Raw genomic sequence first — 18,347 nt, 5'->3', positions numbered from 1 at the left:
TATTTATTTACAGCTGTCAATCGGTCGGTTGCTTTGATGTCCGCCACAAAATATCAAACAAAATAATCGACATGACTTCTGACCTCAAACGTGTATTGTAATGTCTTACCGAGTTCGGGCGAGATAAATGCGGTAAACCGCTCCCTGATTGCAAGGTTTTTATGGACCCCAAGCTCACGTTACATTACGATCATAATTACATATATTATGAACTTAGAAGGAAAATCCGAAGAACGCTCCACGAGCAATGCCCTAGGCGGGTGCTATTTTTTAGTATGTAATATCTAAGTAATATTGTGCAAATACTACTTAGTAATAGTACTGCAGTCAATTTCAATGGTTTACTTACATGAAATGTTGTTTTTATTTGTGTTTGCCATGCCATAGTTTTTAATGGATAAACAGATTTGCCAATTTGCGATAACTTATAACACTTATAACAAAGATTACAATATAATATAAGCAAATATTGCAAAATATGGCGACCTAACAATACTTACTTGTCATCCCCCAATGTTAAGTGACAAGTAAAAATCAATAAGTAGTTACATTTCAAAACATATTGTAACATGCGTGTTATTCGCTATTGTAGATACGTACATGTTTCAGAACGATACCCTAATAATAATGATATGGGCTGTAGGTTATTTTATTTTTATACGATACAGGTAAATTCGCCATTCATGAAAATGCCCATTCAGGCTCATTAAATCGGAACTTTTGGCAATTTTATAGGCCTAACAAGATGTCTAACGGACCGTTCCAGACAGGGCAATAAACAGTTACGGGATTCGAACCAAGAACCTTCAGTGTCACTGTCAAGGTATTTCGATGGAAGTCTATAATTGTATGAATACCAATCTCACCAATGTGGTAAACCTTTAATTTAAGTCAAAACATTATTTATTTAAGTAAGTCCAGCAACAAACACTTCCAAAATAAGCATTTTGACATCAAGTAGGTACAATTTCCATTCATCCACTCGATCTACTGACTGCATCTACCTGTACGATGGATAGGTGTACCAAACTCGTTCAACCAATTTGTTTTCTGAAGCTGTCAAGGAAAGATTTTGTATAAGAAAATCGACCCTAGTACAGGCGTGAATTTGAGTTGAATACTTTTTTACTTTTTATAATTTTTACTCCGTAGAAATTTAGCAAAAAACATTTTTCAAAATTTTAAACAACAAACTTTTGAAAGGTTTGGCAAAAAATTAAACAACTTGCTCCGCATTTTTATTTAAGAACGAACCGCAGCGTCTCACAAAAAAGCTCTTTGGAAAGAATTTAAAAATAATCAGGCGTAACCGTTATCAGACAATTTATGATACCAATAAAGTTGATTTCGGAAAAAAATGGAAAATTGCTACCTTTATTTACGTAAGAATATCTTGAAAATCGTTACAGAAACCGCAGCCCGACTGAGATACAGATCGGGAATTCCGTTCCTCTCCCTTCCGATTTATTCCCGAGGGCCCTCGCTGACGCGAGGGTGGCTACAGATAAAAAATTGCCTCACGGCTGCGACCAGCAGCTGAGCCGGGATGCATGTGCATTCCTGGCGTGCAATTTGATAAATTATACCAAATTCAATGTGATGAAATTGCCCTTCAAATAAGATTACTTCCCGGCGAGGCATTATAAATTATTCACATTGCAAATGCAAGAATTTTGTCGGGAATGTTGAAGGGAATATGAAAAATAATGTCGGAGTTTTATACGAACCTACAAGATACGAGTACTTTGTGGCATTAGCAATCCAATTACAGGAGATACATGGCAAATACGATACTGAAAGTAATATGTTAAGAATCGAAAATAATACAAGGTTTAATATTTTTTGAGTCATTCTGTAACAATGCTTATTAAGCAGAAATGGAGGATTTTCATATTATCCGTCTTATCCTGGGAAAAGAGTACCGCGCTCCCTTAATTTACTTCAACCTTCCATCGATGAAGTGAATGGTGCCTACTCGCAATCTCCTTACGAAGAAAGGACGAGCGATTGGAGCACTCAATTTATTTGCATCGCGGACAAAGCCGTGGAAGAATCCGGTGCGGAATTCCGTGCAATTCGCGTCTCAAACTAAATCTAGGAATTAGAAGTCGAGCCGTGCACGCTGCCACTAAGGAATTTCTTTTCACAGAGAAAGAAGCTATTAATCATCGCCTATTACCGAGTTTTCTGTAGAAATGAGAAATGTTACACTATAAATAATGGCATGAAACTAGTTTAATTTCAGTAGTTTGCAAACCCGGCGATTGTAAAGTGCGATTTCACATATTTATTACGGGGAGTGCTTTTACTATACAAGGTCGTCTGAAAAGGTTTTAATCTAGGTTGCGTGACAGTTAACTTATAAGTTACGGATTTTGTGTACGGGTTGGTAAAGTTTAATAAAAGTATTCGCGTAAAATGTTAAAACTAATCTAATAAAAAGAAGAAAGCAGACATTGTTAACATTATAAGCAGCTTACACAAGCAATACCGAGCACAATGGCATGTGGTGTAAATGAGTGCTTCGTTTATTCTCCGCTGACAATGCCGAGTTTGTTGCGGCTATATTACCCCCGGGACAACGGGAGTAAGTAGGGGAAACGTAAAAATATCTAATTGAATTTTTCATCTCAGACTACGTAGCTACAAGAAGTATAGAAGCGAAAAGTAATACTTTTTAATTTGGTTTAAAAACATTGTTATGCGTTGTTTTCCTTTTTACGAGTACATCCTTTTAACTTAACACGATCCCCGGCGGTAACGGCTAAAGCCGTACTTGCCAATTAAATTTAAACTTTAAGATTTAGCATAATGGCTTGATAGCCTGCCGTAAGAACCGCCGGCGAACGTGTTAAATAAATATTGATAAAAATGTAATAATTTGTACTTCAGGACGGCCATGCTAAAGTACAAATAAGATTACATTGCAAAATATAACTTAACAGAGTGTAACATTGATTTCATCTGACATAAATTGAGTTAAGACAACCATAACCTCCGTAGAATTATCCATTAAATCAAATGATGAAGAATTTATTCTAAATGGAAGATCTGGAAAATTCATTGAAGTCAAATCGAGATATCAAAATTCTAGCTTACGTAGCTTACTGAATACGTACCTAAGGGCTTTGAGTGCATTGAATGCCTCAGCGCGGAATGGTCTGCTTTGTGCGACGCAAATCAGGACATTCAACGAGTTTAATGCAGAACTGGGTAAATTAGACCATCTACTGAAATGTAACTTTAAAGATTAATTTCGAGATTAGCGAAATACAATCTTACAGTGAACTCTTTCTGTACCGTTACCATGAGTTGACATTTTACGTTTACGCCAGCGACTGCGTGAAGTCGATCGCTTATTATCAGCCGAAGAAGGTAAATCAACTCACCAACGTGATACGATGATAGTAATTATTTGTTTTACAAGGAGGCAACGTTGTTATTTACTTAACTTCTCGTGCGAATATTTATACTAGAGCAAGCGAAAGAATCCAAAATTTAACCACGAGCGTAGCGAGTGGTTCTAAAAGTGGAATCTTGACCGTTGCGAGCCACCAGCCAACATAAGAAAACAACTCAACATTTGCATTCAATTACTTTCCCACTCTTGTAGATACAATGCAACTTTCTTACCAGGTTTTTAAGAAAAAAGAGGCTATATAGGGTATGAGCTAGTGTGATGGTGAAAAAAACTTTACTTAATACGAACTTTACTTATAGCGAAGTCATATCTTAAAGCTGTAAATGCATCAATTTCGGAATTTCCGTATATTGTGTCCTAATGCAAATCAGAGCATTCAGCGAATTTAATAATTCTTCTGGCTGCATGGGGGCCGCTTGTTACTACTGTTCTTAAGATCATTCACAATATAAAAACATATTGCTCTTCGCGCCTGTGGTGTGGTGTGCCGCTTCATTCTTTACCCCTACTCTCGCTGGTATCGTTTACGACAAAACAAAATATTCATGATTGCAGGGCTAACAATGGAATACCATAAGAATCAGCTAAAAAATAGTTTAATATATGCCATGGCCGACTTGGAATAGGTATAATCATGTCATTTTTAGAAACTTTCGTTTATTCGGAAAATCATCACGCATCAAATTAGTATATATTTAATAATGTCACATTGCTAAATATTTATTACACGACTAGGTAGGTACATAATAGCTCATTAGAAAGAAAATCAAATCAGAAATAACACGAATCGACCTGAGAGTAAGTAGCTCAAAAAAAATTTTTCCTCGTGTTTATTATTTGACTGTCCCACTCGTATTATAATTGTTTCATTTCCGCTTTGATGTAAATTCTTATTAAAGCAATTTAAGAAATAAACGGTCAATAACATAGGCGGTAATGAAAATTGTTTTTTTAAAGCATACAAATTAGTATTATATGAATAAAAACGTTACATTTATATCATATTTATTTGCCTACCAAAAGGTCACATTCACATCTACTTAACCGTTCGTTTGCCTTGTCCCGTATACTTCCCATACAAATTGGATTGTAATTTATAATTTCAAGGTTTAATTCATTAGTAATTTTTTGTCAAGGACATACGAAGGGTTATGGGCAACGGGTGCATTAAATCAAGCAGAGCGGAATTTTCACTTTATGTGACTTCGTGCAAATCAGACAACGTACCGTGAGTCTACACCGGGATTAATGATAAAACAGTTGTCACTAAACAATTGAGATATTATTAGACTAGTATTTCTATTTCTTCTGTTCAAAAGTTTCTGTTAGTACGGGACTATCTGCCTTATAAGGTCGGGGCTAAACTCGACCGGCTCGACCGAGTCGGCTCTTGCAGAATGTGGCGGATGTATTATATCTCCTGTGGACGTGTAACCAAAAGATACCGAATATGTGACCTACCTACAGTACAGTCGAGTTCATAAATACGTATACAATTATCAATTGTTTATTTTCTTGTATCTTTTACTGAGGTGTGCCAATAAAGAGTATTCTATCTATATGAACTCGAAATGTATTCATATTTATGAACTCGACTGTACATAATATACACATTAACCTATTCTTAATTTCCCGGGCATTATGTACTTATAAAATGACCCATTTATCACTTGGTCTATAACATATATTTCGGGGATATCTCGGAAACGGCTCTAACGAAAACGATGAAATTTGCAATAGCAATTTATTTATTTAATCATATGGCGATATAGTCACATAGGCAAAATTATACATATACAGTATTATTTATAAGGCAACATCCAAGTTTTGCAACCATTGCACAGCATCGGGCGTCAAGTCTAATAGATCATCCGGGCTACCCGAGTATGCGCGGAGTGGGCACCGCTGGATGATGTGCTCCATAGTCTGGTCCTCGATGCCGCAGTCGCATAGCGCGGAGTCTCTCCAACCCCTCTTATGCCGGAAGAAGTTGCATCGTCCGTACCCGGTTCTTAAGCGGTTTAAGCGACACCATAGTTTCCTAGGACGGTCGGTCTCCTTGTTCATGATAGTCGGGTCGATATTCCCGGCCGGGGTGCCGTCAGCTTGCATCATCCATTCTTATTTCCAGAGCTGCTGTACATCGAAGGAATTGTTGCAGCGGCTGCGTTATGCCGGGCGACGGGACTTAAGTCTCGCCATAGGCGGGTTGGTAAACTCCTGATGCATTGGGAGAGAAGGACATGCTCTAATGTTGTTATTCTCCCTTAGCAGCGCCTGTTTACTTCTCAAATGTGGAGGTGGGATTCGACTGAGCGTAGGAAGCCAGTGGCAAGGTGTAGATTTTACTATCCCAGTAATGTATCTCATGGTGACATTGAGCTTCGAGTTTACCAATTGCATGTGTGCACTTTGTAGCCAAATTGGAGCACAGTACTCTGCAGTGGGATAGACGAGTCCCAGAGCCGTTGAACGGAGACAGTCCGCAGATGCTCCCCATGAGGTGCCACACAACTTGTGCATTATGTTGTTCCGGGTCGAAATTTTAAGCGAGAGCTTGGTAAGGTGTTCTTTGTAGCTTAGGGTCCTGTCTAAAGTAATGCCAAGGTATGTTGGAAAAGGATTGTAAGGTAACCTTTTGCCGCCCAAAGTGACAGTTGGCTCCTGTTTAGCAAGGTGGTTGCTTAGGTGAAAGCAAGACACTTCTGTTTTTGTGGCGCTCGGTATGAGTCTCCACTCTCGAAAATACGCTTCCAAGGTCTTCAAATCCGCAGTAAGTTGACTCTCGCCTTCCCCAAATGTAAGGCTCTGGGCTACCAGAGCAATATCGTCCGCATAAATGAACTTTCTGGATTTGGTTTGTGGCAGGTCGTGGATATACAGGTTGAAGAGCTGTGGTGCCAGAACAGATCCCTGAGGAAGCCGATTGTTTAATTTCCTCTTTCTACTCTTCTGGTCACCGAGGAAGACTTCGAACTCCCTTTCACTGAGCATATGGCACAGCAGGTCTGCGATTTCTCGGCTGGGAATCACTGAAAGAACTTTGTATATCATGCCGTGTTTCCAGACAGTATCGTAAGCAGCTGTTAGGTCTATAAAGAGGGCGGTGGACTTCAACTTATTCAGCTTCAATATGGGTGGTGAGAGCAAGAACTTGGTCGGTACAGCTACGCCCACATCTGAATCCAGCCTGTTCAGGCGGAGGACTCTATGTAGGGAGTAATCTTTGTGAGAATTAGACGCTCAAGCAACTTGTAGACGCAGCTAAGGAGAGACACGGGCCTAAAATTTTCTGGGGTATGTTCGTTCTTTCCAGGTTTCAGTAGAGCTATGACATTGGACTTCTTGAACTCTTTCGGTATATGGTTCTTAACCAGAATATCCGAAAACAAAGCAGTGTGCAATAAAAATAGCAATAAGTAATAACTTATTGGGGTTTTCGAGGGCGAAAAATCGATCTAGCTAGGTCTTATCTATGGGAAAACGCGCATTTTTGAGTTTTTATATGTTTTCCGAGGAAAGCTCGCTCTCCCAGATATTTTACATTAAGCACAAAAAAAGTGAAACCGTGAGGCTAGATGGAATTATGTCAAATAGATAAATAGAAAATTCAATTTTCGGTTAATATTTCACTTGACAGTAAGTTTTGCCTTGAAAATATAACACAATCTCATTACTGCTAGAAGTCTTTATGTCTGTAACAAAATCGTTAGCGGCAAGGTGCCGCCGGTCTTTACGTCCGAGCTGTGATGAGATTCTGACGAGCGCGGACCGAGTTAAATCACTCTTCCAATTTACTCATACACGGCACAAACACAAAAGAGCAAAGAGCTTTATGGACAAATAAACTTTAAGAAAAACGATGAGATTTATTTTCTCTTGTTTCATGTTTTAAAAATGTAAGGTAACCTACGGGATCAAACTTTACGGCGCTTTAAATACAAATAGTCATTTATCTAGATTAAGAGGCTGTCAACACCCAATGTCCTTGAAATTGATGTTACTTAAACAGTTTTTTAAGAAAGACTATTTGTTTTAGTCAAGTAAGAAAAATATATGTTCATATTAATTATATTTCAAAGACCGTGGTCGTACTCGATACACCATTGAACGAAATCGGCTCGATAGAAAATAATTGCAAAGATTGGTCTTAAAATCACAATTTTTATGTCTTTATTGTTTTGACTTATGGGTCTGCAATTAAAATCACAATTTCAAAACATTTGGTATATCTAAACCGTGGTCGAGTTAAATATTACACTAATAATCCACTTTTTTTATTTAAATATTTTTCTTATTATTCCCTTGCGAAAACGCGAGTAACATGCGACAGTGCTATCTCATTTACTCCGATACGAATAGACAGTGTGCACGCTTTAGGTATTGACAGCCTCTTAACGTCGAACAATTATAATGTCGTAAAATAGACTGTGAAGGTGTTTTCCCTGGACTTTGCTTTTAAAACTAGATTATGGTACATAAAAGGGCCCACTGATTACCCTGACCTGACAGGCCGATATCGTCCGGCGAACTAGTTATCAATGGGCCCCTTAAGTAATTTATGGACTCTAGCAACTCCAAAGGTGCCAAATGTATAAAACAAATGCAGGCCAAGTAAACAGTAGCATGGTGTTATGAACTCTAATCTTCTGTAAAGCTACTTCTTTATAGTTTAGCTGCTGCATATTACATTACATTGTGATCTTACGTAATGTATCTTTACTTTAGAAGAGCAATCACTATGAGAATCTTTTCCCGAAGCATAGTTCAATCATACATATATTTATTAAGGTCCCATTTTTTTCTGCGAATATCTAGCAAAAGTTATGGGCTTTTAAACCTACATTTTAAGTTGGATTACTTTTGCCATGTAACAAAAATTTAATGCATATAACCTTTGATCACAGGAATAGTAGATTGGGATGATGGGATGAAAAGCACACTCTCACTGCGTTCGAGCGCCAAACTACCTCGGCAGAAATGATTCATTTCACCCGAGTTAAACACTACTTTTTATTTTGAATACGAGGAACCAAAATACATGTTTTTTTTTTAAACATGACTAAATATAATTTCTTGAGGGTACTTTCAATTAACCGTTAAGGTAAAAGTATCGTTATTTATGGAATGGGAAGATAAATATCGGAATGGAAATTTGGATAACACATCAATTTATGACCATATTTCAATTGCTTATCTTAAAAAAAAAACGTACTTGGAAAGTAAAATGCTCTAATGCAGAAACTAATCTTTTTCTGCACCCTTTTTAGAACAATACTGACACTGAGAGCATAAGACATGAAAATACATTTTTTTTACTCTAACTGAGCTGCGTCTTGTAGCCAAAGTAATGTAGCTGTAGGCAAATTAGCCCAACGTGTACCTACCATCAGGCATTTGACTTGCTTTCCGACCTATTCGTATTTACTCTATTAAACTCTTTCCGTATTTACTCAAACGGTCGCTCAAACCAAAAGAACAAAGAGTTTTATGTTGAAATAAACTTGTTTTAAAGACGAAGATTGCGTTGAAACGGCAAATGCGACCGTAGCTTTGTTTGTAACTTTAGTTACATGTTATCTCGGCAACTTGTTCAATGTACTCGGTATCCTGTTTACGTAAAGTAACAAAATAGTAATTTTAACTGGCTTAAAAAGGGGGACGGGGGATGTACCTACTCGTATGTTCTTCCACTACCCTAAAACAGTTGGACTTGTTAGAATTTGGTTACCGAAAAACAAATCATAGGTACTCTTTAAAATCTGTAAAGCACGTCTTCATTTAAACAACTAAATAGCCACAATAGTGCTATACCTTAATAAGCCAGGATTAGAACATTATTAAGCCAGGAAATTAGAAGGGGACAAAAGATATAGCTCGCTGCGCGAAACTTGTGACAGTTGCAACGGAATAACGGGCCATTGTGCGGCTTTTATCTTTTATCTCAATTACTTTGAAGATAAACCTAAATTATAAGTAATTTAAATGTATACTTTTGTTCAAAATTTTACTCGTCAAATCCCTCGGCAATATAAGCTATTTTATACTACGATGATATACATCGTATCGATATATAACTGAAAATAAATGATAATTAGACATGTTTTCGTGATTTTTTCCTTAACAAACTTTAACCTTGTAAGGTGCTTGGATAGATATTTCCTTTGCATTTCTTCAAGCAAACACGTCACTTTTTTTTTTTTTAATTTATTTATCCAAAAAAGTTGGTACAATATATATTTACATAATATTTCGCCAAACATAACGTTTATCGGCGAATGTTGCACTCACTTACAGTTTTTGTGTACCCGATCTTATCTTATGAACTATTTATTTATCTAAGTATTTATGATTATGACTTATTCTAAGTATTATATGTATGTATGTAGGTGTGTATTGTTTTTCTTATCTGAAAAAACTAGTTGCCCAAGCTTGGTATCGTTTTATATATTTTATTTATTTATTTTTAAGTTGAGGCACGTTTTGAGTTGAGGTATTTAGTAGCAACTTTTTCAGTTTCGTTTTAAACACGTTTTTGCTGCTACACTCGTCTTCAAAGGAAATTTTGTTAAAAATTCGCGGTGTGAGATAGCTGCGCATTCGTTCGCCATAGTAGTTGTTGGCGGTGGGCTCCGCGTACCTACGGACACTGAAATATCCAATCCAAATCGTATCTTTAGGAAATTTTTGACGTATCTGAAAGTTCTAATTAGGCCGGTGCACGGTGGTCTAAAACATGCAAAAATTCAATATAACAACTACAATGTTGCGTAAGCCCCCTCCTAATGCTCTTACTACGGGCTACGGCGTAGCGCCCTCCTCTACGAACACACGCTCAAGGGTTATAACACTCAATGAAAACGGATGTTTATGTGAATTTTTCAACGTAACGTGACCCTTTTTCTTTGCTAACCGTCGTGGTGTTGACTATTTCATTGCTTCTAAACGAAGTTGTCTTTAATGAAATTATAACAATTAAAAGTAACTTTAAGCTATAACAATAGATAAGATTCCTTAAAAAATCCAAACTGTGCGCAATTTTCGATTATAACGGATCCTATTTTTCGTAGATGGACTCTTAAGACAGCTAGTCAGTCGTAACTCGCGAGCGCGGCAGCTCCGAAATCATATCTCATCGACGCGTAACGAGATGTCAGCGTCACGGCGGACCTACGTCATTGTCAATAAACGGGCTTATTCGAACATATTGCTGTTATGCCGAGATTGTACTTAACTTGAAATCTATGTACAGGTAATGAGGTTAAATACCTACAAATTATTATAGTTCCAACTGGAACCAAAAGTGACAAAAGCTTTCTTTGGGTTTGGAGAATTTATTTATGTTATTGCTCAGTAAAAACGGCATTCTCTACCAGTCAACATTAATAATGACTGATGATATGTTTTGTTCTGAAACGATTGCAACGCCATCTGTGTGGCTTTGAGCGTTTATCCTTTTTGGCTCGTCAGATTTTGTGACGAGACCGCTGCGTGTTACAAAATAGAGAACGGTAGATGTCACTAGGCGATATTCCAAAGGCGCGTATGTGGGATGTCGTGGAAATATTCGCTGCGACGGGTAAGCATTGATAGTACAGTTGGTAGAGCGGTGGGCTGGTATCCTGGAGTCGCGAGTTCAGGACTCGCCAGACGCAGAAAGTTTTCCATTTTTCCCTTACTAGTATACATTTTCAAAAGGGTTCCTTAAATAAGAGTAGACACAGAAACACTCATTTATCTTACTCATACCTAGATTACTCGGAGGATAAACGTAATTTCTCACTTAGGCACAGTCGGCACAATATCATGTTAGCATTTAGACCTTGATAGGGATGATGAAACATATTGAATTATATAACAAAATTTAGTAAAATAGATAGCAAATGAGCAATTCATCGCAATAATGTGGATATTAAAATAACATATGGAAATTATAAAGAAATACAGGACCTGAAAGATTCAAAATTTGATTCCTTACATTTTATCAAAAAAAAATTGTAAGTATAGCAACTATATACATAAACGCATTTTTTTTGTTGGGATTACATATATGTGCTATGTATAATAATTATCCTATTTCGGTATGGTTATTATACTATTCTGCTATAATACTACTCTGTTTTTATACGACATTATATTTAAAGTGGAAACCCTAATAACTTGTAAGATTTTTCTCCAGCTGTAAGTCGATCACTTTTGTAAACAAAACGAATAGAAAAGGAAAACACAAGAATGAGTATCTTTGAAACTTGTCTAGTTACGCGACTTAAGTTAAAAACATATGTGCCATTGACACCAACACAATTAAGCTGTAGTTGCGTATTACTCGTAATTTGATGTAGACAATGTTGTCCCAGGCCGGGCCTAATTATATAATTGATACTGCTACTATTAGTGCTTCAATTAATTACTAAATGTAACAGGCCGTCCAACGCCGGTTGGGCAGATAGAACACAGGGCTATAACCGCGAAAATCGAAGTTTGCAATTTGCAGGCATCTTACTCTGTCACTCTAATTCGGTTTAAAGACATTTACATGCAGTTCCTTGAATATGAGATCATATTAAAACATAATATTAAGTAACTTAACATTTCAACACATCTTATCATTAAACATTATTATATACATATTCTTTTAACTTAGTTTTAAACATGTATTCAGGTTTGAGGTTCTTTTAGATCATTTGGTAGATTGTTATATATTAGTGCGCCCTCGGATATGTCAATTATTTTTCCATACCCAGTTCTATGTCTAAATAATTTAATTTTGTTTGTGATTCTTAAGTTGTGTCTAAATTGTATTCGTTTAGTTTATTCTGCGTTAGTAATCTGTTGATAAGCATGCAAGTGCAGTATGTGTAGAATTGTTTTAAATTGGACAGTTTTGTTTTTGTGTATAGTAATTTCCTTCTTGTAAGCTGAAGATATTTAAAAAGAGATTTTATCAATTTATTTTGCGATGATTGTAGATTTTGAGATTTGTTTTAGCTGCGCAGCCCCAGTCCTCAATCAGCTGTTATAAATGTGACTTCAATAATGAATTTTATATCAATAGTCGAGCTTTGTGAGGTACAATTTCTTAATCGTCCTGTTAGGGCTGATAGATTCTATCTTAGTTTTTGTATGTGACATTTCCAGCTTAGTTTGTCGTCCAGTAGTAAGCTTAGATATTTTTCACGTGTAGACCGATTTATGACGTCATTATTAATCATTAAGGTAGGATTGTGTAAGATTATTTTTTGGGAGCAAATATCATGTATGATGTTTTTTTGTGTTTATTGTCAACAGTTTGACACCAAATGTTGTATAGATAAAGGTCTGCTTGTACTTCCTCTACAAGATCTGGAAGACTTCGGCCAAAGTAAAATAAGCATGTATCGTCAGCATATAGATTAACTGCTGCTGATAGTCCTATAGAACAGACGTTGTTGACATACATTTAGAATAACAAGGGACCCACTATGGATCCCTGTGGGATTCCACATTGAACTGGTATTTCGCCTTCATTGGAGTAAAAGAGAAAGATCCCCGCAATTTGCGAATTTCTGTTTTCGGGATAGGCCCTCTGGATACTCGTAAGGACCGTTTTTAACGCTCGAGTCTATGAAAAAGGGGTGTCCACGTTCTTGACGGTAAGTTTTTCTGGCTGCACCGCACTATCATAATCCACATTAAAGTTTTGTTACTACATGTTTTACATGTAACGTAGTCAGCCAAAATTTTTTATAGTCCTTCGTAATAATAATAATATAATAGTTAATAATTATATTTTTTTAGATATAATAATAAAAAAGACATGTTTTAAAATTGGTTGTTGACAAAACATGACCGGAACTGATATTTTATTTGACTATACATGACATGCACACAATTTTGCCATAATATATGTAAAGTGTTAAAAATACAGTATCTCAGGAAAATAGAATCTCGTCAGGGTTTATACGAGTATACCTACATAGAAAACATCCATAATTCAGGAACAATATTCGCTATGACTACACAACTTCATGCGCTTACCGGGTATTCTGGCTTTCTATTAGTTATAATTTCGACTCAGGGCTTTAAAGTAGCAACATATGACAAGAAATAACTCCTTGACACGTACCTACCTACCTAATGTACAAGTAAGGTAACTCTAAGTGGGGCTAAAACCTACAATTTCCTGTAATCATGTTGAAATCATACACCAGCTATCTATATAAATAGATATATATCTGCGCTCGTAGTACAGGTATTTAAAAAGAGTTTATCTTTATACACTTTGGCTTTAACCGATTTCTAAGAAATACTTTTAAATGAGGTAGGAAATCTACCTTGGTAGGTATATTTAAATATTTAAAACAAGATTATTAAAGGATATTCTCTAGAACAAGTTACTTGAGTTCTTTTATTCACCTTCCTCCTACTTTACACGTCGCTTTTTACACGTAAAGGATACCTTACGAATTAAGCCTTGTCAAAAATGATTAAGAAGTTTAAGAACCTCTTCTACGAAAACATGTATACAATAACGCAAAGAATAGTATTTTGTGCAACTGGTCCATACATAATAAGAGTTCTTGAAATTCAAAGGCCGAGGTTCCAAAACGAAAATTCACAACCTAACGTATATACATATTATGTACAGTCAAGTGTAAAAATATGGGTGTACACATCTTACTCAAAAATATGTCCCATAGCATCTTATTCCAGTGTAATAAGAGCGTAGTACCATATTTATGAGACGATTCTTTCGTTACATATATTTGCACTTGACTGTACACGTAAGGAATTTGAAGATTTGTCACTTTTGAACCTTTATTCTATTACATAGAATCGAAAAGTGACAAAATTTCAAATACAATACATAGGTAACCTAAAATCCTTATTTACATAGGTATACCAACGTAGTTATAAAAACTTTTAGCGCCGGCTCGGATGTATCTCCCTAAACGCTAGCGTTTACGCTTCACGTTAGCTATTCTCAAAGGCAACATCAGTTTCCAGAACTTCCACAAATACTTTTCTCCTTTTCTAATGCTCGAACGTAAAAGCGAGACAAACTTTTAAACCAAATCTTCCATGTTTCACGTTTAAACAGGCATCGACCCATATACGGCATTTTAGCTTAAAACAAAACAACGAGATGTTAATTTCGCACCGTATGTTGTTGTTATAATGTTGGAAACAACAACTCAGGAACTGAAATTGTACCACGCTTGATTTTCCGCATATTCACATATTAAATTAAGTGGTGTATTCGCTTAGGTGATGAGAGATAACTAGGGACTTACTTTGGAATGAATCGGAATAAGCCTTTTCTATATAATTAAGTTATTACTTAATTGACAGTATAATCAGCAGTTATTTACTCAGGTGGATTTTTTCCGAAATGTATAACGTAATTTATACATATTTTGAAAAAAAATGCTACCTATATCACTCTCTCTGCTTTACCTTAAGGTTGACTGGTAGAGAATGCCTTTTGGCATCAAGTCCGCCTTTTGTACGATAAGTTTTCTTTTGTGCAATAAAGCTTAAATAAATTAATCACTGATCGATCGATCACCGTCAGGTAATATCGGCACCACAATTAACTTAAGACGGTTTATCAAAATCGATGCAACTGGCTTAACTTTACTTCAATTCTCTCAAGAAGATATTCTTGATTGAGATATTCTTACGACATTTTAATCGATAGTAATGTTCTTGTTTTAACAATCTGGAATACTTTAAGCAATCAAGAGTCAAGTGGCAATAACTGTTAGCTGTGCATGTCTCACAAGCCATTACACCCACTCGCGTGTCACAGAAATATACAGAACAACTGTCCGGCTCGGACCTTTTAAGAAACGGAATTGCGTAAACAGCCGGCGGTCCACGGAACCCCCAAATTAACTTAATTGCAATTGTAATTGGCCACTGCTGGGGTACTATAAAAGGAAAATATCTACGACACGTTGCAATATCGTAATATTCAGTAGGTACACGTGTATAAAATATTGTACTTAATATCAATATTTGTTTTTGAAAGGTTAAAACGAAAATAAAATTAGCATAAAGATATATGGGACTTTTGGATTAACATAGTATCCTCTATGCATTTCATCAGAGGGAAATAAATTAGGATAGGGGCGTTATTTATATTAGAAGGAAATACGGAGCTATTACTATTATGTTTAGGTAGCATTCATTTGCATTAAGTTGATAAGCACAAATATTTGTTTTCTACAAATATTTATTTCTATGTAGTTACATATGTATTATTATATACGTCGTCGTCTAAATAAGTACTTCCCTCAAAACGAGCCTTATTGACTACGGAAATAAGTCCATTTGTGTATGAATTGATGTCCTGTAGAATTAATTAATTTATTTATTTATGGAAAATTACTAGCTTTCGTTTGCTATATCCGGTTTAACGACCGGTTTGGCCTAGTGGGTAGTGACCCTGCCTACGAAGCTTATGGTCCCGGGTTCAAATCCTGGTAAGGGCATGTATTCGTGTGATGAGCATGGATATTTGTTCCTGAGTCATGGGTGTTTTCTATGTATTTAAGTATTTATAAATTTTTATATATTATATATATCGTTGTCTAAGTACCCTCAACATAAGCCTTATTGAGCTTACTGTGGGACTTAACAATTTGTGTAATAATGTGCTATAAAATCTATGTAATTTATTTATTTATTATTTATTTATATCCTACCGCGAAATAAAGATCATAGTGAAAATAATGTACAGAGGTCGTAAAACTTCTCTTTCAGGCTTGCATGGCTGTAGTGAGGGTGAAAGTGATAGCAATATGACCCCTAGTTGACGAGTAGGTACCAATGCAAATAAAGGTGTAATATAAAATCACGTTAACCTTTATAAAATATAGTTAGTTTGATTATTTTATAAACACTAACCTTTAGATCCAATTAAGCCGACGTACCTAAATTGCTTGACCTGAAACAAACAAAAATCTTATTTATAACTTCATGCATTTCTTTTCTTTTATGTCCATGAGTCGAATTCTCACATCTAATGGTCGTGACATTTATATATCCCTAACCATGAAGGCATCGTAACTAATCTTTCTTCCTTATTTAATCCATTTATATTAATCGCATTTAAGGTCATCGTGAATCACATTCTATATAATATATTGAATAGAAATTCAAGCGGGACCAGTTTCATTTGCAACGGATAGACACCTCGCCAAATGGATCCTCAATTAACGGCACAGACGCTCGAAATAAAAGAAAAATATTATCATTCGCCCGAGGAGCTTCTACAAGATTGTCACCGAGTGTTAATAGGCCATTGTCAGCCATTTCCACAATTTATTCAAAGGGTTGGACAATTTCATTCGGTTCGTTAACGGAAGCCGGGTTCGTTGTTTTGAATTTTTTATTCCCCCTCCAGTAACGAGGGAGAAATTACTTTCAATTTTATTTTTTATCTCTTCATTTAGCATATTAATCTGAAAAGTTTTGCGCTGAAAACTGCTTCCGTATTTGGTATTTGCAACTAGCAGTCTAAGTTCAATTACGAACTTGCGCTGATGAGGTTTCGGAAACTTGCGTACGAGCCGGAACGATCCTTTTAAGGAACAACCTGTGCAATGAAGAAAAGTTTTAAGATCTCTTTTAAGAAAACAGCTCTGCGCTTTGTAATTGTGTCCACAATTGAAAGAAATTGTATTGTATGTTTTCCGCAAACGCCCGTAATCTTTTAAAGCAAATAAAAGTATTAAAGACGTTAATTTTTCCTACCTTTTTTTGAAACAATCTAACAGCAGCTATACTTATGTAAGTCAGAGGCCTATTTATAGCTGATTGATTATCTGCTTTTCTCGCAAACCCAGGCTCCAAAGCTATAAATTATATACGACGCTAAGCTGTATTATTTTGATAAAAATAAAGCTATCCTACCCATCACTAATGAAGTCGCCAAAATCCTTTAATACCCTGCTATATAAGATAGCTATAACGCTTTCATAGCTCTATAAATCAGGTAAATGGGGCCGACGCGGATGCCATGTCGCGAGTCGTTATCAGTCATTCCTCATACCTCCCTACCTAACATGTTATAGGCCAACTCTTCAATCAAAAACGTCTTGTATTTTCTTTTCATATTTTCCTGTTTGAACACGTCATTAGAACGAATTGTGCGGGGTTAGATGACAGGATGTATGATTGTATGTATGTAAATGTTGTTCAATTAAAGATATTTAAGCGTGTATTTAGGAGCTTTGTTACAGAGAAATGTTTGGAAAATATTTATAAGTGAATAGAAAAGCCTCTATTCATATTTATTGTCTTGTTTTATTGTGAAATTATATAATCCTCCTCCACTAGTGAAATAATAATATGTCACACTGGCAGTATTTTAATTATAAACGGGAAATATCAATTAAACTTTATACAGTTAACAATTTTCACCGTATCCCCCTTATCACACACTTTTCTTACTATTTTTTAACTTTACGAAATATTCTTAAAAATATGAACGTCATTTTATCGCCCACTCAAGATCAAGGAAATAGAACACTTTGTAGAGAAATTACCGTTAATTAATAAATTAGAAATATAGAAAATGCACACATCTTCATTTCGCTTGAGTATTACAATTCTTCGTATTTTGACACACGAACGTTCTGTAACTGCACGTGATTTGACTGACTGACTTTTCAGGCAAAACAAGCTTCACGGCTAAAGTGTAAACTTTGCAGAATCTCAACTCCAGATTAGGTAACTCGTCACGTAATTCGCTCAGTTAAATGTTGGGTGCCGTATTAATATCCGGTCGGATCTCAATATCCGCCGCCCATCTGTCAAATGTTCGAACGTTAATTTGACTTGTGTTGCGGATGCCGATCAGGGTAATCGGAACTGGAAAACCTTCATTGTCTTTAATGACATTATTTTGAGCTCGTACATATCTACACATTTATAAAGC

Source organism: Cydia pomonella, chromosome 13 (genome assembly GCF_033807575.1).
Source record: "Cydia pomonella isolate Wapato2018A chromosome 13, ilCydPomo1, whole genome shotgun sequence".
NCBI classification, from domain to species: domain Eukaryota; kingdom Metazoa; phylum Arthropoda; class Insecta; order Lepidoptera; family Tortricidae; genus Cydia; species Cydia pomonella.
Note: the sequence above shows the minus strand (reverse complement) of the source record.